Here is a 23,014-nt window from a genome sequence, read left to right as displayed (position 1 = left end):
TATCAGGTTGAAATCAGGACTCTGCACAGGCCAGTCAAGTTCTTCCACACCAAACTTGCTCATCAATGTTTTTATGGACCTTGCTTTTTGCACTGGTGTGCAGTCATGTTGGAACAGGAGGGGGCCATCCCCAAACTGCTCCTACAAAGTTGTGAGCATGAAATTGTCCAAAATGTCTCGGTGTACTGAAGCATTAGGAGTTCTTTTCCACTGGAACTGAGGGGCCGAGCCCAACTCCTGAAAAACAACCCCACAGTATAATTCCCCATCCACCAAATGTTATACTTGGCACAAAGCAGTCAGACAAGGACTGTTCTCCTTGCAACCACCAAACACAGAATCATCAGTAAGATTGCAGGATGGAGAAACAGGATTTGTCACTCCAGAGAAGACATCTGTTCTTGAGCTAATCTCAAGACCACATGAAGTTTGGAAGTCTGAAGCGACTGACTCCATAGAAAGTTGGTGATCTCTGTGCACTATGTGCCTCAGCTTCCGTTGGCCCTACTCTGTGATTTTATGTGTTTATGTGTGATTTTATCTACCACTTTCTGGCTGAACTGCTGTTGTTCCCAATCACTTCTACTTTGTTGTAATGGAACAGTGGATTGGGGAATATTTAGCAGAAAGGAAATTTCATGACTGGACTTGTTGCACAGGGGGCATCTTATGACAGTACCACACTGGAATTCATTGACATCCTGAGAGCGACCCATTCTTTCACAAATGTTTGCAGTAGCAGTCTCCATGCCTAGGTGCTTTCACCTGTGACCATGAAAGCGACCGAAACACTTAAATTCAATAATTTGGAGGGGTGAGTGATACTTTTGCTAACGAGTGTGTAAAATCTGGAAAACTGTTAAAGCTGCATTGTATCTGAAGGTCACCAGATGGCAATAGCTGTGATTGCAAAAAGTTCTATGGTAGTCAACAGGAACAGCAACAGCTTCTTGACCTAGCCTTTGCTTTACAGTTAATGGGCAATCACTTTCTGATCGGGTTTCACATCTGAAACATCAGTCTCACTAATCCTATTGCAGTTCTCAAACATGTATTTTCCTACCACATTTGGTAGAGGAGATTTGGTATTTGGTGTTGTATTGATCCACTATTCATCTCAGTCATCACAATAGCTTACACTTTTGTCACTCAGAACTCTAGTTCTCTCACTTTCCTGAATACTGTCCAGTATTGCACTAGTGTTTTCAGTGAAATTACTTCAAAAATGTTTTCAAATATGTATGAAAGAACAGTAAGATCAGTAACACACTGTCAGTGGTAGCAGTGAAACTGCTCTTCAATGGAAAGCAAATCTAAACACATGTTCTTTGAAGAGGTTAAGTTGAAACAAATGAAAACACATCCTACTGTTTCACATGTGCACGTCATGACAATGCTAGTTACATACAAACAGGCCTATAGCCTTCAGAACTCCCATAATTCCTCATTGCACTGATTTAACATTATGCTGGAAATATTCTCCTGAGATGATTCATATTGACATGATAGCGTCTCACAGTTGCTGCAGATTTATCATCTGCTCATCCAAATTTCCCCTTCCACCACATCCCAGAGGTACTCTACTGGGCTGAGATGTGGTGGCTTGGTGGCTGCTGGAGTACACCATTTTTCTAATCTTCTGTTGCCCAATTATGGTGAACCGTGCAAAATGTAGCCTCGGTTTCATATTTTTAGCTGACAGCTGTTCTGCATACTGTTGTCTGCCTATCAGCTCAAAAAAGTCTGGCCATCCTACTCTGACCACCGACATCACCAAAGCACTTACACCCGGAGAACTGCTGCTCACTGGATGTTTTCTCTTTATCAGAACATTTACTGTTAACAAAAGAGATTATAATGGCAGTGTGTATGAAACAATGAGAAAGGCCAATTTGATTTCTGTTTCTGTGTTTTGAGAACTGCATTACAAGTAGTCAGAATGATTTTTATTCTGTGAGAAATGTGCCAAAGCGATTGAGAAAAACATAACACGTGAGACAAAATGAGTGACTGAACTCATTAAATGAATTCATTTTTGTTTCTATACATTGAAAACAGAGTTTAAGTTTATTTTGTAAATTGTGGTCATACTATTAGTCAAAAAGGAGTATAATCTATGGTCTACTAATTGGCTAACAACTTGTGATTGAAATTGTTAGCCAAAGAGCAAGTGGTTTCCATTTTTTACACTATCTGTGCACACTATCAGAAATCAAAGTATACAAACTTACAACCTGCTGTAGAACATATCACAAACAACAGTATAGTACAGGAAAGTCACACTGCATAGTAAATGTATAGTATATGCTTCAGTGTAATTAGCAGTGTCATGATATGCACCTATAAAACAAGGCTGATAGCATGTCTATTTGTTTTCAACTGAAGGACAATTTCAAGAATGGCACTAACAATGTGTTAGATGCCTTGTTATTTTATGCATATTAAAAAAAAGAAAGTGAATTGACTGAAAACAGTAATGCAATATGGGAGAGTATAAAGGTAATTGAAGAGTTTAGAGTTCTGACTGACAAAAGCACAAACTGTTTTCATGAGTTGTCAGAGAAGGATGAGAAATGCACCAACACAATGATGAAAAAATCTTTAGTAGTGCTGTGTAGAAACAATAGCAGTGTGTACAAACATAACGAGAAATCTTAATGTGGGAGAGGAAATGTGTTACTGATTTGAGAACTGCATTAAGAGTGTTGAGAATGACATTTCTGATGTCAGACCAGCATCACAGTCATCAAAGAAACCTGTAAACAAGAATTAAGTAAACGTTATGTATGCTGTTTAGAGAGTAAGTGCAAATTAGGCAAATTATCTTTTCCATATATTTTCCATATAGTAGTTGTACTTTTTTATTAAATATTTAAATGATGTTTTTACATACAGCTATCACCATGGTAATGTATGGTTGTTGTGAAGCACTTTACAATGTTTTAACCATCCCTATTCAGTCATACACTCATGGCAGCAGAGGTGTCAGGGAGTGACTAACCCTGCAATTAGTGGACAAGCTGCCCTCCCTCTTAAATTGCAGCTGACCTGACTACATTACATCACAGTATAGAGTTGGTCTCCAGTATGAAGAGTTGGACAGCACCAGTCCCCAACATAATTCATGCCTACTGGCTGAAGAAGCTGACTGTACTCCATGAGTGTCTGGCAGCACAACTGAACCAGCTGCTAGTTGACGAGAGACACCCGGAATGGCTAACTGAAGGTCGGACAGTCCTGATCCTCAAGTACCCCCACAAGGGACCGGTCCAATCCAACTACCGGCCAATAACCTGCCTCAGTACCACATGGAAGCTCCTGTCAGGCATCATAGTGGCTAAGATGAACAGGCATATGGCTCAATACATGAGTGGGAGACAGAAAGGGATTGGCAGGAATACCAGAGGCGCAAAACACCAGCTACTGAGCAGCCTAGTCTTGCAGACCAGCTTGCTGACTAACCTGTGCATTGCCTGGATTGATTTCAAGAAGGCCTATGACTCGATGCCCCACACCTGGATCCTGGAATGCCTAGAACTATAGAAGATCAACAGGACCCTAAGAGCCTTCATCTGGAAACCATTGGGGATGTGGTGGACAACACTAGAAGCCAACTTCAAGCCCATAGCACACGTTACCATCAAGTGCGGGATCTACAAAGGAGATGCTCTGTCCCTACTGCTGTTATGCATAGGCTTGAACCCCCTCGGTGAGATCTTTAACAAGACTGGCTACGGATACTGACTACAGAATGGATCAGTTGCCAGCCACCTCCTGAACATGGATGACATCAAGCTGTATGCCAAGAGTGAACAAGACATCAATTTACTGATGCACACCACCAGGATATACAGCAATGACATCGGAATGTCGTTCGGACTAGAAAAGTGTAGTCGGATGATAATGGAGAGAGGGAAGGTAGTCATTTCTGTATATATCAAACTACCAAAAGGCAACACTGCAGACATAGAAGACAGCTACAGATACCTGGGGATCCCACAGGCAAATGGGAACCATGAAGAGGCTGCAAGGAAAGCTCCAACCACCAAGTACCTGCAGAGGTACTTGGCAGTTGTGTGGCACCCTGAGTATTTTGAGCATCAAGAACAAGTCTCAGATGTGTTCAAGTCTCAGAGAGCAGTATACAAGCACCACGTACATTTATGTAAAGCTGATACTTATTTAACATGTTTGGAGTGTAATTCTTGTTTATAAGATGTTTAATGTGACCGAATAAGAGAGTTTTTTCACGTTATCCATGGGTACCACTAGTAATGTTTGTGCGCTAGCTACGTGATGTTAGTCTCCTCCATTCGACTGTATAACCGTGTTGTTCCATCAGAAATATGAAAGAAAACTGTTAGCTGGTTTCACTTAAAGCTATAGGATGTAGATTCTGGTGGTTTGGATCAGTGAATTTATGTCTCATTTACCCTTGGCACACTGCTTGAGCATTTCCTTTTTAGACCCCACACTTGATGACGGCCTGTGCCATGGGCTTGAAGTTGGCCTCTAGTGTTGAACGCCACATCCCCACTGAGTTCCTGATGAAGCCTCTTAGGGTCCTGTTGATCTTGTAAGATTCTAGCCATTCCAGGATCCAGATGTGGGCCTTCAAACCATAGGCCTCCTTCAAGATTCAAGATTCTTTATTCATCACATGCATAGTTATACAAGTATAACACGCAGAAGTCAATCCAGGCAGTCCACAGATTGGTCATCCTAGTCTTGGACGACAGCTCTGTCAACCAGTAGTTGGTGTTTCACTCCTCTATGATGCCTGAGAGGAGCTTCCATGTGCTACTAAGGCAGGTTATTAGATGGTAGTTGGATTGAACCTGTCCCTTGGGGATCAGGACTGTCCAGCCTTCCATTAGCCATTCCTTGTGCCCCTCATCGACTAGCAGCTGGTTCATTTGTACTGCCAGACGTTCATGGAGTGTAGGTATTTTCTTCAGTCAGTAGGTGTGAACCATGGGCTTGGTGCTGTCCAACTCTTCATACTGGATATCTGCCCCTGGTTACTGGACGATGTACAATTTCTCCTTGGAGCAACTATAAGCCACAAATTTCCTTAGGGATTCATAAAGTATTCTGATTATGATTATGATTGTTTCAGGATACATGACCTGCCATTGTCCAATGACACATCTGCTTACCTGTATCTTTTGCTTGTTTCTCCTCCTCTTCTTTTCTCTTTTTTCTAAACTGAGCACCTGATGGCTTTGAACTTTTCTTGTCCATCTTCCATAGGTTTTAATTTTGCACTCCTGTATGAACCTTTTCAAGTGGCTGGCCAAGGCTGCGAGTCTTTGCTTGGCAATTTCCAAGGCCTTAGGTATGGGCAGCTTGCTGTATTTCTTAGGGACCTTCTTCATCGCCCCTTTCTGCAACTCCAATAGTTGCAACTCCAATAGTTGCAGAAAGGGGCTTCCCTCTGTGCGTCCTTGATCTTGGCCTCTAGTAAGACTTTTTTTTTTAGATTTTACTTTTTTTCATCAAAATTTTAACTTTCATACAACACAAATCTACTATAAACATATAATTTAGTATAATGAGATGTGGCTTTGGTGTCAGATATAGTAGACATAAGTTTGTGAATTAAGTTTCATGTTACACAAACTTGATTATTATTACAAGTTTCATTTGAAAGACTGAAAATTGATCTGCATCATTTCCATATGAGACTTGACGTCAGTAACAGAAGTGGTAATGAATACTAAATGTTAAGCATCAAGTATGCATAACTACATCTTTGCTTAATCACTCACCTTACTTTACAGACATCGAGGTTACAGCATGTGACAATGCATACATGACTGATTTCCCCTCAGCCCTTTTTTAAAAGCTAATTCAGCACACACACTGTTATTGTGTAAAATTAAATTACGTAATGATCTGACATGTAATTGTGTGGTGACAGTGATACTTTTTCAGTGTGACCGGCATGTATGGAAAGGATGAATATTTCATCATCACTCAGGCTAAAAGCACCATTATTAAAAGGGGAAAAGCTTTGTTCCCCCTCACATGAATCATCAGGGTGAATGAATCTATGATGGCATTAGGTACAGAAACCTTGTCTACAATAAAGCTTAGAGTATTCAAACTTCTGAAGTGAGAAGCTCTGAAAGAAGGATCACTGTGTCTAAGCTCTGTAATTGATTTTCTGTCTGCTATTTCCAAACTCCTCTTACTGCCTCACTCTCTCTACCTCTGCCTCTCAGTTATCCCCCTCTCTTTGTCTCCTTATCCCCTTCTGCCTATGCTCACCACCTCACTCAGCCATCCATCGGGCTTGTCCTCATTAATCAAGCGTGTAGGCAGCATGAAGAACAAGGGTATGTTAATGTTCTCTGTCAGGAGCCTGCTGCACTGTGCTCATGCTTGCCTGCCTGGTTACTCGTCTTTCTACCTGCAAGCCTCCCCTCCTGTCTGCCAGTTTGACTGTAGGTGGCCACAGACCAGCAGGGTTTAATGAGCCATAAAGGACAGAGGTTTTGACATGGAGCTTTGCTGTCCATTTACGTCAGACCTGCGAACACAAGTGCAACCTTTCTCTGGGGTCTTGCCTCAGTTGCTCCTCCTGTCTGAGGACGAACGATTTGATCTCAGCCTTGGTCTTTTGCTTGGTCACCTCTGCTAATCGAAAACAACAAGCTTATGAAACTTGGAAAGCATAAAATCATGTGTAATCCATAAAATGATAAGATGTGGAATCATTTATTAGGTGTCAGAGGGGCTAATGACATGCCTGAGCTTGTCCAAATTAAATGTATGAAATCAAACTGAGAGCCTCACATTCCTCCAATAGAAGCCAGCATGAACTCAAAATAACTCGTCTCATCCCTTCAGGTACCACTTCAGCCACTGAAGGGAATGGATGGGTAAGGTAAGTGAAAGCTGCTCTGGGCATAACGACTCAGGTGAAGCACGGAGAGTAAACCACAGACCTGAGAGTTTGAGGTTATTTTCCTTTCCTGGCTGTCAAGGCAGATCACACCTCTACATGTTGGTCTCTGTATTAAAAGAGAGTAGCATTTCCCCCTGAGGTTACCATGCTGTTTGTCACGGAAAATTTTTAGATCATAGGAAAGCCTTATAAATTTTCCCCATATATAGTGAGTGATGCTACCTTCTTACAGAGCCACATGAAGTTTAGTTTGTGAAGTTTTCTTTTAGTATAGAAAATGCACTTAAATAGTGACCTTAATGCAGACACAGTCGAGCTCTCATTGGAGGAGGTTTTCTCTAATCGCAACAAGAAATATTGAGTCTCCACTAAGAGGTTTCTGTATGAAGCCACAGGTGCCTGTTAAGTGAGTGGTTTTCAAAAAGGTCAGGACATTTTTCTCAGCGCTCATACTGGTGCCTTGTTTCACAATAGCAGGCCTCTGAGATCTCTGAGCAAAATGATTCATTCTGTGTAGCTGTAGCTTATATCAAAATCGCCACTTGGAACAGTCAGATCTAGGAAGAACCTGCTTGTCATTTGAAAAACAAAGAAGCTTCCTTAATGAGAAAATAAATAATATCATAGTATAGTCTCACATTTTAAAAAGGAAAATGAAAAAGATATTTATTTCATATCCTAGCTGTCAGTCTTCTCTATCTATAGCCCAGATGGGCTACCTGTACCGACTAGTAACCAGGCTGTCAAATCTGCTATGCTGCTCAGAAATATAAAGTATTGGATCCAGATCCTAAAATAGTTGTATATGGTGGACAGAAAAAAAACAACCTGAATTTAAACTGATTATAGATTTGGTGACCTGTTGCTTCAGGCTCCAGCTCATTTGTTTAATTATAGGTGACTAGAGATTTTCTTTATTGGTGTGAGTGAGAACTATCAAGCAGATGGTAAATTTGTTATCCTTTAAGCACAGATCTACTTTCTTCAGGTAATGTTCAAGCCTGGATGTGCTATTTTTTATGTAACTGTTCATAAAATACTGCTATAAAAGCGTACTTTGTTCAGAGTACATTGGCCAATATGAGTGAGGAAATGCATGTCTTTAGTTCAGGCTGCACCACTGTGTTTAAGACTTTTTTTCCCTTCATGTTGTAACTTTACTGCAGTTTGAAGAAAAAGTCCAAATCTGATCATTTATGTAATCTAATGTTTTTCCCACATTTAAATTATACAAAACAATAAAACCCCCGACATTTACCTGTGTTAATTTAAAATGCTTGAAATGTGCTTTCACCATTGTGCTTTTATGTAAAAGCACACATAAACAAGCACACATATCTATAAAATGATTTGATTATACGATGAATTCTTTCCTTATGCCACATAAAAGTGAAAGAGAATTTGGGCTTTTTGTTTTGTGCAAAATAGCTTTTTTGACATAGGATGAATTACAGTGTAGCTTTAACTGAACTGTGTGGTTTTTAAAATTCCTCTAAAAAAAAAAAAAACACAGTTACTGTGCTATCAAATGACTTCCCTACCCCCATCCAGATACTGAAAAAGAGCCAGTGCTGAGCAGCTGACAGGCGACTCCTCTGGGAAGCTGGAACAGAGAGAAAAGCGGTGATGCAGTGGCTGAATCCTTAAATTGAAAGGATTGCATTTTGCTTGTGTGAGAAGCTCTTAATCATTTCAAATGAAGTTTGGTAAAAAGGCGTGAATGCCTCATTTATCAGACAAAGAACTTCCGATGTCTCGGAGCAAGACAGTAACATAAAATGCCAGACGGTAAGTCACGAACTGAGGAGTACCATTTAAGACACAAAAGCAATGTAAATAAGAGGCATTAAAAAAGTAAAAATAAAATGAAAAGGTTGTTAGAAAACAAAAAATGTAAATAAAAATAACTGAAATTAAAATAGCATATTGATGAGTTACAGCTGAATTAAGACACTTATGTTTGCCTGTTTTCCAGAAAAACATAGAAATTGGTGAGTATCTATTGTCCCCAGGCATCACCATGGTGATGGGGTGATGAGTATCATTAAATAAATTAGCTTTTGAAATAGTAAAAAAGAGGAAAACGACTCCAAAGTTGCCTTGGCCAACCCACAGAAAAGCAGCGTGATTAGGAGAATCGTGTCCGGAGCTGCATACTTATATGACCTTTCCTCTGGCTTCTCCTTAGGTAATTATTACTTTGATGTCATTGAAAAAAAAAGGTCCTTAACACCAAAGGAAATGGCAGGGCCATATTCAGACATGGTAATAAGCCTACACCGGGCATGATTTTGTAGTGACACCATGCTGAATACGTAAATGCTATTGGAAGAATTGTTGGCAATTATTGTAATGTTGCGTAACATGTTTGTGAAATTACATTTTCAGTTACACATCATCTGTGAGGTTCAGTACAATGTTAGATGTTACACCTAATGTTTACAAAGTGACCACGCAGGCCTTATGACTTATAAGGCTGCCCTAAAGGCAATGTTTGTAATAAAATTGCTCCTATTTACCATCAACGCGTAATTTTGGACCAAATTTGTTTTCTAATTAACTGCAGTTCTACACTCACTGGCCGCTTCATTAAGTATACCCTGTTAGTATCAGGTTGATCCCATTTACCAGTTGCCAGGGCTGTCTTGCTTCGTCATGGCACAGATTCCAAAAAGGTGATAGAAATATTTCTCAGTGATCCATATTGACATGACAAGATCATAGAGTTGGTGCACATTTGGCTCTCATGAGAATCTCCAGTTCCACAGCAACCCAAAGGCCTTTTGGTCTATTGGATTGATATGTGGTGACTATAGAGGCTATCTGAGAACAAAGTGTAATGTGTACGAAACAAGCTTGAGATGATTTGAACTTTGTGACATGGCATCCTGCTGGAAACAGATATCAGAAGATTTGTATACTGTGGATATAATGGATAAAGGTCAGCACTGTGGCAGCTAGATGGTAAAGTGACACGAAGTTTTAATTAACCACAATATGAGATTATCTACTCTCAGTTTCCTGTTCTTAGCTAACAAGACTGGCATCTGGTGTGGTCTTCTGCTTCTGTAGTCCATACGCTTCATGGCTTGGCATGCAGAGATGCTCTTCTGCATACCTTGGTTGTTGCCTTCCTATCAGCTCAACGCAGTCTGGCTATTCTTCTCTGACCTCTGACTTCAACAAGGCATTTTCGGCCTGAGAACTTCCGTTTCTTGGGTGGTTTTTTTAGACCATTCTCTGTAAACCCATCAGTTGGTTGTTTGGAAAAATCCCAGTATATCAGCAGTTTCTGAAACACTCAGACCAGCCCATCTGCCAGCAACATCATGGCACATTCAAAGGCACTTAAATCACTATTCTTCCTGATTCTGATTCTCGGTTTGGACTTCATCAGGTCATCTGGACCATGTCTATTTGCAAAAATGCTGCCATGTGGCTGATTAGATATTTGTCTAGCAAGTAGTACACTATTTTTTTTTTTTTGGCAAACATTTTTTAAATTTTAAACAGATGTTTCAGGCCAAGAGATGGATCCAAATCCTTTACACCCTCTCCTCTGTGCTCTATTTTAGACTTAAGAAACCTTACAGGGTATTTCCAGCTCGTGTTTTATTTAAAACATCTATTGGTGCAACTTTAAAGATCCATTGACTGTGCGAGTAGTTGAGTCCATGAGAATCCTATTAAAACAAATAGTTATTACAGCGTCTCCGATGAAGCTGTCTAATTCATAATACTGTGCAGAAAGCATGCAGTCTGCATTGGTAATATATGCAATTATACAAGATATAGTTTGTGATTTATGGGCAAAGCCAGTTAGACAGACCAGTTCTCCCTTCAGCTTTAATTGCGCTCCATGGCAGGCAGAAGCTGCTACCCGCCAACTGTAACAAGGCTCACAAATCAGCCACTATTTCCCTTCACATCCTGTTTTACTGCTGAATAAGAAGGCAGCAGCTTATGGGAGAAGTGAATCTCTCCACAGACTAAGAGATGCCAGCTCTTTTATAAAGGTAATCAATTGTAGTCAAGGAAGAACTGTAAGTACTTTCTGAACAGATCGTGCTATAAATCCTTAAAAAAATGAGAAAGATTTCAGCCAAAGTTCATGTTGGGAGCGTGACTAGGTCATTTCTGAGATGAAATTTCATCTGTTATGATGGTCCAACTACTGTAAATGTAATATTAGTGTTTAATAAGTTTTGCCTTATTCATGGCTCAGAGTGTGTTTTCTTTAAATTAACTCTATGTAGAGTACTGCTATGATAGTGTAAGGCTGATTCAATTACATATTAAAAATAGGGGATGGCTGTAGCTCAGGAGGTGGTGCAGGTCATCTTCTCATCATTATGTTGGTAGTTTGACTCCTGGATGCTCTAGTGGGCATGCCTTAAGCAAGATACTAACCCCAAGTTACTATCTGATTCATGTATAGGACTGTGGATGTTAGATAGACTTAAGCATAGAAAAAGTTCTTGCGATTGGGTGAATAAGCCATGCTCTAGAAGAGTACTATATACGACCAACTCCATTTACCATTTACACATGCAATGACAAACACTATGTGAATATCATGAAGTAACCCTATCAATGATTTGGTTTCAGGAGAGCTAGCCAAATTCACTTCTCAGTGCTATTTACATTACTCTGGATGAGACACCACCTGCCTGACTTCCAGACATCCATGCAATTATCTGCCAATTCAGTGTGTGATTGGAAGCTATTCTGGAAGTGTGTGTGTGTGTGTGTGCGCGTGCGTGCGTGCGTGTGCTTGCTGGTGGTGATGGTATATCAGGTTTAGTTTGTGTTGGACAGCATTCAGCATGTAAAGGCTTGATCCAGCTCCTGTCCTTTTTAATAAAGTGTCCAGCGTGCAGGTTTTAGAAGATTCATGAAAGAACAAGTCTTTGTTTGACCATTAAGTACTACTGTTTGTGTTGTTACACACATACAGATATCAGGGTTTTGATAATGTTACAGCTTTGTAGAAGTATTGCAAATACTCCAAATGTCAGCTCAAATTTATTTGTGAAGAGGGAAAGGTAACAGTTTAACTGGTTTATACAAAATCAGGTTAAAACACACACACACACACACACACACACACACAAAATTAGGTCTGTTTTCTGTCTGAAAACAGAAATGTTCTTTGAAAAAGTGTTAATGTTAATTTCTGTATTACAGTTTTTCTCAGTCGCTTTGGTGCGTTTCTCAGATCAGAATTGAAATTCTCATAACTATTAGTTCAACCTCCACAACACTCAGTCATTTGTGCACATCATAGTAGCAAAAAAGAGAGAGATATATTAACGTTTTCAGCTGTTTTTTCATCTGCCGTCCATGACCTTCCATCTATCCACTGCTCCTCAACCCCTCATGAACTCGTTTGTCATTATAATGTCAACCTTCATAACCTTCTTAACATATTTGCTCCCCTTAAACATCGAACTGTCTCATTTTCCCGTTCAGCTCCATGGTTTACCTCCGACCTGCGTCACCTTAAAGCTAAAGGACGCCAACTCGAACGTCTATTCAAGAAAACCGGACTTACTGTACATAAAGAAATGCACAATGATCATGTTTTGTTCTATAAGGACTGCATTGCCTCAGCCAAATCTGCTTACTACTCTGGTTTAATTAGTTCTAATGAAGGTAACTCCAGGTCCCTCTATTCATTGTTCAGTAAAATTACAAAACCTCCAGACACATTCCCCTCCCAGATGTATTCTTGTTGAGTTTTTGGTGCAAGGGGATATATCCTTTTATTTTCACTTGGGTAAATTTTCGGATTTATACGGTCAACTTAACTTGGAATCATTACTCTGAAAGTACTACCTTCCTGTTCTCCCACTGGGTTTCACACTGTCAATTATAACATTGTTCTTCCCTCCATAATACGTATCTAATCTATTAAAAATCTAGGTCATGACACCTGTCAATTAACGCTCTCTATGTGTTGTTAAAGCTGTTTCCGTCGTCTGACCTCTATATAGTAATGGTGCTGGAAGATAATATTATTCATTCCTCCCTGAACACTGGGATTGTTCCTGAAGCACTGAAAAAGGCTTCTGTTATTCCAACTCTCAAAAAGCCTGGTGCAGACCCCAATAACTTTGATAATCTTCGCCCTATATCAAATCTCCCCTTTATTTCAAAAATTCTTGAAAAAGTTGTCGCCGCCCAGCTTCATTCACATCTCAATGACCATAATCTCTATGAACAATTTCAATCTGGTTTCCGCCCCAATCATAGCACAGAAACTGCTCTGTTAAGGATTACCAATGACCTTCTGATGGCAGCTGATTCTGGTCTCCTATCCATTCTCATCCTTCTTGATCTTAGTGCGGCGTTTGATACCATTTCTCACAATATTCTCCTGAACCGGTTAGCTTCCATTGGTATTAGTCATACCCCACTTACCGGTCTATGAACAAAGAATCTGGCTATTGTGGATGAGGTTTAAATTTGCATTTAAAACTCTAGTGAAGAAGATACTAATAGAGGATGGCTAAAAGTGAGAGGAGTGTTATGTTTTCATATATTACTCCGCTGTTTATTAGAGAGTTGTGCATCTTGTTCTATGCGAATCAAAAGTTTCTTATTTGAGGTGGAAGGGAAAAATTATTGTACGAGATTTAAAAAATATCACCTCTACCTTTCTTCATACAATTCACTGTTATATAGCACAGGATTGGGAAACTGCTAGAAGAGGGGTTCCATAGTAAATGTAAAGTGTTATACATGTATATTAATCTAAAATCATTAAAATGATATCAAGTTTGTATTTGAATCATTAATGATAAAAAAATTTCTTTGGGTTAATGACATTAGGACTTGCACTCAAATTCACTTGGCTATTGTGGCACTTGGATAGTAAACTTGCATTAGGTGCCATGGCTAACCAACGCTTACACGAATAGATCTACTGAATAGCTACACCATTACAAAACACTCTGCAGTTACTCTCTTGAAATGGGTGAAAACAATTGTAAACATCATCTATTACATTTGTCTCACATCACTGTGGATTCAATAATGTAAAGCATTCGGTCCTGACATATGTATATTACTTTGCTTAAAAATTAAAGATGTCGATACTGCTCACACGCAATTTACTCCTTAATTATTTAATAGATGATGAATGAAAGTTTTCACAGGTTTAATCATGGCCATATTGATTGATATTTTTTGCAGCGTATTTGTACTTAAACTGCCGGAACCATTGCAGCTCCACAGTGTGATATTGTTGAGGCGTATGTACTCTTCATGAGGAGCAACAGAGAGTAAGATGATCATCTTTTTTTTGCACAGTTTTGTATATCCCTTTGCCCTACCCTTCCAGGTTCAGCTAGTTTTATGTGTTTCTGAGCGGAACTGTTGATATATTAAATATAGATTCGTTCAAATATATCGTTGCTAAGCCGCAATGTACCAATATTAGCTTGCCCGGTCGCCTTGGCTGTTTTAACTTACTTCGAACAGAGGAAAACGACAACAACAAAGCGAAGTGAAGAAAAACACTGAGATTATGGCATGGATGATTCTGCACTTGTGCAGTTCAAGGTTAACGAGCCAAACGATCTGTGTTTTTTTACCTCCTTTTTTCCCCATGCTGCCACTTTTCCACTCGTCTCCTTCCGATCCCTCTTGGATTCCCTTATTCCTCTTCTTTGATTCTCCTCCTCCCCTATCCTCACTCCTTTCTACCACTTCTGGGCGGCTTCCACTTCCGTTCCGGTTAGCGCTACTTACCGTTTCCGCGACCTTCCCCTGTTGCCGGGTAGCAGCCCCGGCTTTCACCTCGTAACATTTTGGGGCTTCCGTGTATTCCTACAATCTGCTCCTCCTACATTTTGTGGTGCCGCGTCTTCCATCTCACCTGTTTTCCCGCCCCTCCGCCTCATCCTCTGCCTCTTCCTCTTCCTGGTTCCGGCCCGTCTCATCCTGGGGGTGGGCGACAGGATTAGTCAGTCCGGCTCTGGGTTCATTCCTGGCTCTGGACTTCCCCCCTTTCCATCCCGCTTCCGGCATCCAGCCTCTTCCGGGGTACATTTCAGTCGCCGCGTCCCAACACGTAGTTTCAAACTGAGTTTATTTCATTCGCATTTACGTGTGATTTCACTCACTGTTGTCCTAGTCTGTTTTGTCTTTTCACCTTCTTTTCTGTTTACTGTTTCTTATTTAACTTTGTATCTTTGTAAACGGTGACCTTGGTTCTGACACGGACGCCACCTACGCATCAATTATTCATCTTATTATTTCCTCTTTACTCACGCCTGGCACTCACTCCGTGCACCGACATTCCTTATTTGCTCTGGTCAATTCACATCATCCTCAATGCACCCTTCCATTGCAGTTTTCCCTTTCCTTCCTGCACCATCATGAACCTTCCACTTTCCCTGTTTCTTCTTTCTCGGCTGCGGCTCCGTGCTTTGAGCGCCACCATTAGCTTTTTACCACTGTTCTTATCCTACATCTCTTCTCCCGTACAGGACCCTATACTCCGACACGTCGCCACAGTCCCGTGCCGCCTCCGTTCCTGTTTCGGCTCCGCTATTCATGTCATGTCACACCACTAACATTGGTGTAACATAGTTTTTTAGCCCCGCCGCACTCTATCCAAGCGTCATCATCATCCGCTCTATCCATCTCAGCTTGGGTACCACCGCCAGATGGCAGCACAGATGCGACGGCGCCTGTCGTGATCCTGGCATCTCCCGAGCCTCCAGTCCTCTTGCCGCACTACGGAGATTCCAGGGGTTCTGAATCCGTCTGCACTCCTGCTTTCGCCCATGCTGTCATCCCGTCTTGAGTGTACGACACCTGCGCAACTATTAACTGTGCACCCTGTGATGCTTGCCCACGCATAATCCTTTTCGCCAGACTACACGGACCGCTGGTCTCCTTCAGTTGTCCCTCTCTGCTTCCGTTTTCTCCCGCCCCCCTCTGCCTCTGCTACAAGACATTCACGATCCTGCTGAATCCGTTTAACTGCCGCAATCTGTGCATTACGACGCAGTCCGGAAAGCCTCCATGTTGCTCTGACACATTGCGGAACAATCCAATGGCGCGCTGCTTCGCTGCTTCCTCCTTTGGATCATTCCTTAGTACACGTTCCACCGCAGGTTTGTCTGCCTCTGTCTATCTGTGAGACGGCGGAACGTTCCTTATCTTTGGATCTGATCAACTGTCTTGTACCGGTCAGCACCCACCTTTCTTTTCCCTTCAGGATGTTTTCTTGAAGTGCGCTGCCATGTGTTTACACGTCAGTTTTCTGCTGCATTCCGGCTTTCCAATGTTAGTTGTTTTCACTCACTGTCGTAGCGAAACTTCTCGCTGCAGCCCTTGTTCCATAGACTGCCATACATTCTGCAACATGTGACTCTCACTGACCACTCAGTTTCTTCTCTTTCTGCCACTTTAAGTGCTGTTACCCTATTTAGAAAATTTGATCCTCTCAGTGCTTCTGCCTGCGCTTTTTCAACCCCGACTCTCTTTTGCTGTTACAACCATACTCCCTCAGCGATTTGTCCAATATGACACTTTTGCTACAGACGCCACTGTGGAAGTCTGTTTTGTCACTCGTGCAGCGCTAAAGTCGCATGGTTGGTCCACCAGCAGCTTTTTTGGACAACCCTTATTTTCTTCCTTGTCATCTATGCTGCTGCCCGTGTGAAACTATTACCACGTCTCCAATTGACTCCCAATCACTGGATACCTCCGTCATTCTGCTGTTTCACCACACCTCCTCATTTGATGTTGTACTCAGATTGCGCCACCTGTAGATTCACGAGTTGCTGCTGCCGAGATTTCACTTTAGTATCCACACGTGTCTCTTCTTCCTGCCACGCCGGTTTCTTGCCATTCCAACTCCACTGTTTAGTCCACGCTCTGCTCACGGGACGTATACCATTTGTTAATCGGAATCCAACAGTGCGGCTACATAATGCCCTTGCTCTTCCTGAATCAGTTTGTTTGAACTGCGTCGATCTCCAATTTCCCTGCAAGGACAACTCTGCCCCACGCCCCTCCTGGCATCTTTCCCGCCTGCCACACTCAATCGACCTTTTTCCACCACTTTCACCTTTATACACCTAAGTATGCACACTTCTTTTCTTTCTGTTATAGTCACCATCCTCTTCCAGTTCTGCGTTCTTGGCTTTACACCATGCTATTAATTTAACACATCTCATCAACTCTCCGCGCATCCTACCCCCAGTCGACTAGTCGTTGCTGTATCAGTCTCTGCGATAACGACAATTATGCTCTGCACAGCCGTAACTGGCTACTTAATTCCACCCCACTTTCCCCATCCTGTTTACCCCTCGCTTCCTTTCTGTTATGGCCTACACCCTGGTCCCCATTTGTGTTAATGTTCGTGGCAGAACTCACACGCTCAACGCCGATCTACATAATACATTTTTTTGCCCCACCGTCCGAAGCCCCACCACTCCCTATCTATCCCCCTAACACCTCACCATATCTCTCTCTAGTTTCTCATAACTTTTCTCATTCCCAATACCTACACTCCCCCCCCTTTGACCTGCTTTTTCTTTCCTCATGTCAGCCACCTGCAGTGTTCTCTGTGAGCAATGCTGCTGCGTGCTGCCTGTGTTTGTAGCAGCTGCATCACAGGGTAATTGTGTGCCTTTGTGTTGCGCGTCGATTTAAGCTAATCCGCAGTCACTGTAAGTTTCCCGGCTCACACACCTGATGATCAGTTAGAGCTGTGCTGAACTGTGTGCACCTGTGTGATCTGATGCTGCCTTGTTGCGGCTCAGTCCACATTCATAGACTCCAGCCCAGCGTAAGTGAGCCGATTGGTGAGTAGTAACCCGGATCCCACGAGCCACCCCCTGAGCGCGGGACTCCGATCCTGAAGCATGTTGTGCGCCCCCCCCCCACCCAGCATGTCTCCTCTCATGCCTCCCACGTTCTCACCTCGGACCACAGACGCGACGACGGGGCAGCCGCGCGCCCGAAGCTGCCCTGCTGACGGTGCGAAGCAGCTCGCGCTCCGCGAGGGGCGCCGCCCCCCCCACTTCGCTCCCGATGCCCTGCCACATGGTGAGCTCCAAATTCTGACCATACCTCCACCCCCCTAACAGCTTGCTCCGGGATGCAGCTCGCCGAGCGCGCCGTGGCACCGCCGCCCACACAACAAGGTAATGAAGGCTTGCTGACTGTGTTCAGCAGTGATTCAGCTTCATGTGGAGATGCTGTCAAAGAGAGCAGAGCAGCAGAGGACTGACATTTCTCACTGCAGCTCCAAACATTTGACTCCTTTTCTGTTTCAGAGCTTCCAGCTCCAGCAGCCTCCTGTCCTCCAGAGAGAGAGCCAGCAGACCTGCCAGCTCTGCAGCCAGCTGACTGTAAGATCACCTGCTGCCTCTCTGCATGGACAGCTCCAATGTCCAATGAGGGAGCTGGAACAAGTTTAGGCTCTTAAAGTTGCACTAATTGATCAAATCTTCATCCAACAAGCTCTGATAAAGCCACTGTACACTAGCTGCTCAGCACCAAACAGCAGACAGACCATAATATGTCAGAGATCAGTTTGTTAGCTGCTTGTGGAGTTCTTCTGCCCCCAAGTGGACACAAACACTACATCAATTCATCCACTTGAAGAAGAAGCTGTGACTGTTTCTATTTGGACTTTTTCTCCTTGATCTGAGAGGAATAACCCGACTGTCTGTCTGTCTCTTTGTGTCTGTCTGTCCTTCAGTGTCCTTCCAGTCTCAGTGCAGGGTGAAGCTGCTCTGCCTGCTGTACACAGTGCTGATAGTGAAGAGTCTGGTGTACTGCTGTGGACTCTCTCTGCTGATGATGCTCACAAACAAGGGAGCGTCCACCAACTGCACACATGCTGACTGACTGTTTCCTGCTCGCCTTTTCTCACCATCACATTCTCATCAGCAGTCAGAAATGTAAATTAACTTCTGGTTGGTTCAATGTTTCATTACTGAGCATTTGACCTTTTCTCATTTAATCATCTTAAACTGTGTAATATAAATTTACAGATAAACATGTTTGATGTGTTTGTAAAAGTGTAGATTCTTTATGTGAAGATTTCTTTTGTACATCTCTGCAGAAAAACTCAGCTGATGCATTCAGATCCCACCATAACAAAATAACAGTGTAGTTATTTGTCTGAAGTAAAAATAAAGATTGTGATTTTAAGAATGCATTTCTCATTTCTTCTGTGATACATAACCTGTGTGACTGCAGCATTCACAGATCATAAACTTGCTCTCCTGCAGCAGACGGGCTGTGTGGGTTTCTGCTCTGCAGCCTCCACACCGTTAGCTGTGGCTTTCACTTTAATAACACAACGACAGTTACAAGCATGAACTCTGCTTCAAGTTATTCAGGAAGCATCTGTGTTCATGTGTGTGAGAGAAACAAAGTGTGAACTCAGAGCTGTTACACAGTTGATGTTTAGTACGATCACAAAAGACAAATACAAGATGAAGTCTGAACATTAAATCCCACAGCCAACTCAAGTTGACATCCGTTAATGCATTTTCAACACCTGCAACAGGGCATCCTTCAGCCCACCAGTTTGTAAACAACAATTTCACAACCTTCCATCAGTTCAGATGCATGTTGAACCATCTTTCCATCTTTTTCTAATATCCATAATAGTACTGCTTTCATCACAGTGTCCTTGATTACTCAGCTTCAATTCTTCAGATCTATACATATTTATACCCCATATCATATTGATAAACTGAATATCACGCAATTTTAGACATCACAGCAGTCAAACAATGACATTCATGCCCCGACAGTACGCATTCACTTGATGACTTGACCGTGCTGATCTTTAATTAGATTCACCCACGCTGTGGCTGTCATTTTTGCATACTCACATATACGATCTACCCTCATCGTCCGATTTCCCCCACACACACCTGTGGTCTCCGGGTACCAATGTCCCCCTTCATTTCGTGTTTTTTACAATATCATCCACCACTGGTCGTCATTCAGTGTAATACATGAATGCCATCAGTTATGTGATTTGTTTCACAGCCAGAGTGGTCGCTTCTAACAGATGATCACCAGACGGCTTTTACTGTCAAGTTATGTCGGAGCTGTTTTTACGACTCACAAGTTTTTTAACCTGGCAGCTACCAGGTTTATTCCTTTGGGCTCAAAATGCACCCCGTCTGCTTTGACTGTTTTAATGCAAGGTATACAATACATCCATCTTGTGATTTCAAGGATTTGACACTTTCGCTAACTCTTCCTCATGTTTCTTATGTTCTGAGTACACACACGCAGGCCGCCCAGGGTCTGAGAAGGCACACACACTTTCATGGGACCAAAGCGTGTCCATATTCTTGCCCATGCGGAGATCATTAGACAATTGGCTGAACTTAATATGAGACTATAGCTTGAATCTGATTTACAAATCTTTCATGCAAATAGTACATCTGCATGAGATTACATTCCACAGATTTGTTTTTATGTCAGGGTCAAATATCTATAACAAGTCTAACGTGATTTACTCCTGCAAGTAAAAAGACCATATGCCACCAGATGTATGATCATGGAGGCAGTGGACTCACGGCGCAGACAGACTCAGCACGCTCGCATGCGGCGAAGACATGAGTGGTTTATTCAGGGGTTCGTGTGACGACAACGAGTGATCCCCGAACACATGATACTAAAGGCGAGAGCCTCAAATCGGTCTGCACGGTAACCATGACTACATTACCAAGGTGTCACGTCATCCAGCACGCTGTGAAGACGCTGTCGCAGCATGCGGAAACACTGATGAATCAGTTTGAGACCACCACCCAGCTCTCCATCCTTTGGTCTATAGAGACTACACAGCGATGTTTTCCAAATATTCCTGCTTTTGTACTGTTGTGTAAATGTGTGTGTAGGTGATGACTGCCTGCTGCGATCAATCTAACCCATGGCTCCACATACATGAAGCTAAGCTGACGTGCAACCACCGCCCTGTTTTTATTACTGTTTATGAATATTAGAATTGATGTCATCATTTTATGATTCTTAAAAAGGCTTTAATGCACATCCTTCAGTCTGAAAACCCAATTGGCCAACAAACACATGAAGATGTGGGACAAGAACCCGTGTGCACCTATTTAAACCACACAAAGAACCAAACAGTGTGCACATACTTCCTACACACAACCAGACCACAGTGCTCCATATTTCAAACACAACAACAAACCACCGTTGCCTCATTTACACCCAGAACCACATGTGTTTGATTTCACAGATAAACTTTTTTCTCTACAATGTTGTTATACGGTGATTGTTTTTTAACTACTTTGTGTGCAATTTATGACTTTCTCAAACATATTTAACCATCTTATTTTTTTTAATTTTTTCTTTTTTTTAAGTTTAGTTTATTAGTTGTCATATTTGTGCTTTTCCTCCAGCTGTTAACCCGATAACGTGTGTGTTCAGTCATTCCAGACACACATGAATGTTTCCTGAAGTAGTTTGTGCATCATGTGACCCAGATTCTGTTTGGCACTCTGCTGTCGATTGAATGGAACAGCACGATGCACCCACACGCTTCGCTGAGCTGCATAGCAGCGCAGTCTATATCTGTGGGCCGCACGGGGCTGATGGGAGCTTTGAGGACCTGTTCAGAAACCGTGAGCCTCGTCTGATCTCCACAGCTCGTCCTTGTTGGCCACAGTGCCATCAGAAGGCCCTCTCCCCAGGTCACCAGCAGGAAACACCACTGCACACAATGCTTTTCTCCCACTGCTGCTCTGTGCTTCTGTGTTCAGGCTGATGTGTTCTCCAGCCAATCGGGAGCCACACAAAGTCAACCTGTAACAAACACTGTCACACTACACCTTCTCTATCTGTCTGTGTCTACTACAGCACTGGTACCCAGGCAGCCCGAACAGCTGATTCAGGACATTTAACATTGACTGACGGAGAGTTGGAACAAAGTGTCCCTTCAAGCTGTGGATGGACTGAAAACAGTGTGATCGTAAACTGGATATTCTGGTCACCAGAAGAAAGAATGAAATCTTTCGAAGTGATAACTTGATAATTGCTAAAACAAATGTAACATGATAGAAGTTATCTTATAATGCCTCAGAATAGATGACTTCTCTTATGTAAATACAAAACTAAAGGCTGGGTGTTAGAATTAAGCAAGTTAAACTCGATCATTCAGCCACCTACTACTGCTCCTGTTGGTTGTCCCCACAGTGAGAAATGATCCCTGCAGCCTGAACAAAAACCAACAGATGAACAGATGTCAAACAGTGTCTGTGACAGGAAGAGAGCAGTAAACCACAGCCCAGCTTCACATGTTTCACCTCCATCTCAGAGTCACAAACATACTGAGCTCAGGGACCATTTTTATTTACTGCTGTCAGAAATTCTTTTCCCTCAGATTCATCTTCATTAGATCAGCATGTCCAAATGAATAATGGAAAACTTTTCCACCTCAACTTTTGTAATTTAATTCTGAAAAGCAACCACAGCTGAGGGTGACAGTTTTTCACGATGAATGAAGTCCATCTCTTGTTTCTTATTTTGTTTCTTATTCTAAAACTGTAAACTTTGATTTCATCAACTTTCATCATCTTTGTCTTTAAGTACATCCACAGATCAGCTCCTCAGCTTTTGAGCCACAAACTTCACTGCTTTCTTCACAGGCCTGAGAAAAGTGTCTGTCTTGCATTAAAGACTGTAGAAAACTAGAGCCGATCAAATGTCAAGAATTGTCTGAATTATTTAACTGGGATGAAGCATCACCAAAAAAAGCAAAGGAGGGAATGAGGTTCAGTCAAGCCACTGACGAGCAGCTGAAAGGGAGGCTCTGAAAACAGTTGATAACTTCATTATTAACTCTAACTTTCTGCTTCTAAATTCAGATAAAACTGAAGTTATTGTACTTGGCCCTGAAAATCTTAGAAATATGGTAATGTGGTAGATGTTTGTATGATATGTACAACTATGTAACTATATACACTATATATTGGTCATTGCAAACAATGCAATAAAGCTGAGAGAAATACAAAGCGCTGTCATAGAGAATCACACGGTATTTGGCAATATTGAATCTGTTTCAATTTCAACAATTGACAGAGTACT

This window comes from Haplochromis burtoni, unplaced genomic scaffold (assembly GCF_018398535.1).
Source record: "Haplochromis burtoni strain Fernald_Lab_line unplaced genomic scaffold, NCSU_Asbu1 Contig_76, whole genome shotgun sequence".
NCBI lineage: Eukaryota > Metazoa > Chordata > Actinopteri > Cichliformes > Cichlidae > Haplochromis > Haplochromis burtoni.
The sequence above is the reverse complement of the archived record's forward strand: the minus strand, read 5'-3'. Positions refer to the sequence as shown.